Source organism: Protobothrops mucrosquamatus, unplaced genomic scaffold (assembly GCF_001527695.2).
Source record: "Protobothrops mucrosquamatus isolate PMUCROS unplaced genomic scaffold, P.Mucros_1.0 scaffold1708, whole genome shotgun sequence".
In the NCBI taxonomy this organism is placed as follows: Eukaryota; Metazoa; Chordata; class Lepidosauria; order Squamata; family Viperidae; genus Protobothrops; species Protobothrops mucrosquamatus.
In genome coordinates, this window is record NW_015387859.1 from 37,730 (window position 1) to 38,358 (window position 629).

The following is a 629-nucleotide window of genomic DNA, read 5'->3' on the forward strand; positions in this document are numbered from 1 at the left end:
GCCCCCTCCATACCCACAGCAACCAATCACAACACAGTTTGCCTCTCGCGGGGGCCAATCTCCAACCAATCAACTACAACTGTGTGTTCTGGCTCACTGCGCAAATGCCACTGCTCCAGCTGCTACATTTTAAATATCTTAACACAACAGTTTGTGTTGTGTTAAGATATTTGTTAAGGGTGTCTTGCGCCACAGTGGACATATTCACCTGTTTTTCACACTTAACGACCATTGCAGCATCCCCCGTGGTCACCTAATCAAAATTTGGATGCTTGGCAACTGCCTCATATTTATGACGGTCGCCGTGTCCCGGAATCTTGTGATCCCCTTTTGCGACCTTCTGACAAGCAAAGTCAGTAAGGAAGCCAGATTCACTTAACAACCGTGTTACTAATTTAACAATTGCAGTGATTCACTCAACAACTTGGGCAAGAAAGATTGTAAAATGGGGCAAAACTCAGTTAACAACGATCCCCCCCAAAACAACTATTTCCTGCCTGAGCAGGGGGTTGGACTAGAAGACCTCCAAGGTCCCTTCCAACTCTATTATTGTTATTATCTTGCTTAATAATTGAAATTGTGGTTATAAATCGAGGACTACCTGTACTACCCCTTTGGTCTATATCAGG